At 47.6% G+C, this 1,246-nt stretch overlaps 1 non-coding gene across 1 annotated transcript; it reads right to left on the reverse strand.

Moving 5' to 3' along the window:
- Window positions 1–360: 360 nt before the first annotated feature.
- On the reverse strand, window positions 361–433 carry TRNAA-AGC (transfer RNA alanine (anticodon AGC)). Its single transcript has one exon. It is a non-coding gene; the product is annotated as a tRNA-Ala (tRNA).
- Window positions 434–1,246: the final 813 nt, after the last annotated feature.

Consider the following 1,246-nt stretch of genomic DNA (forward strand, 5'->3'; position numbering starts at 1 on the left):
TCCTCCCCAGTTGTATTCCCTAACCCAACGCTTCAGGACACTGCCCCTGAGGCGGTAGAGGTGGGATCCATTGCTGAGTCTGAGGGGAAACCAATCCTGGAGGTAAACAGATTAAGAAAGAAAGAAACAGAAATAGACATCCCAACTTTTAGGATTCAATAAAATCCTCGAGGTAACGTGGCTACGATCATGATATCATGAATCAAGTATTACTACGAGCTAGTGTGGTTGTGGGAAGATTTATTTGCCAAGTCAGAAAATAAGCTTAAGCCGTAGTAAAGTGACTTAGAACATGCATCATGACGAGTTGTTTACGTTGAAAAATAGATCTTTCACTTATCTGACGGTTATTAAAAATTCTGGAGGCGCCGGGTATCGATCCCGGTACCTCTCACATGCTAAGCGAGCGCTCTACCATCTGAGCTACGCCCCCAGTCAGCATTTTACTGATATTTATTGACGGTATAACTGAAAGCTTTCACATTTCATTTTTTTTTTTTTTTTTTTTTTTTTTTTGCTAGCGGCTTTACGTCGCACCGACACAGATAGGTCTTATGGCGACGATGGGATAGGAAAGGCCTAGGAGTTGGAAGGAAGCGGCCGTGGCCTTAATTAAGGTACAGCCCCAGCATTTGCCTGGTGTGAAAATGGGAAACCACGGAAAACCATCTTCAGGGCTGCCGATAGTGGGATTCGAACCTACTATCTCCCGGATGCAAGCTCACAGCCGCGCGCCTCTACGCGCACGGCCAACTCGCCCGGTACATTTCATTTAGGTACATGAACCACGCCCTAGTCGACATTCTGGTTGGCACTTGGCCCCCTCTTTTCTACACTTCCCCAGCTGCTGCGGTCACAGCAGATTGCTCTGGAGGGAATTTATTCGGTGATTTTAGCGTTCCATATCGAAAACTAGACTTTGATGAACCGAGCTCGATAGCTGCAGTCGCTTAAGTGCGGCCAGTGTCCAGTATTCGGGAGATAGTAGGTTCGAACCCCACTGTCGGCAGCCCTGAAAATGGTTTTCCGTGGTTTCCCATTTTCACACCAGGCAAATGCTGGGGCAGTACCTTAATTAAGGCCACGGCCGCTTCCTTCTCACTCCTAGCACTTCCCTGTCCCATCGTCGCCATAAGACATATCTGTGTCGGTGCGACGTGAAACAACTAGCGAACAAAAAAAAAAGATTTTGATGACTTAGTCAATGCCCCCGGTGGCCTCCACTTGACCTTGGATCACCAAGCGG

The sequence above is a fragment of the Anabrus simplex genome, chromosome 4 (assembly GCF_040414725.1).
Source record: "Anabrus simplex isolate iqAnaSimp1 chromosome 4, ASM4041472v1, whole genome shotgun sequence".
Taxonomy (NCBI): Eukaryota; Metazoa; Arthropoda; class Insecta; order Orthoptera; family Tettigoniidae; genus Anabrus; species Anabrus simplex.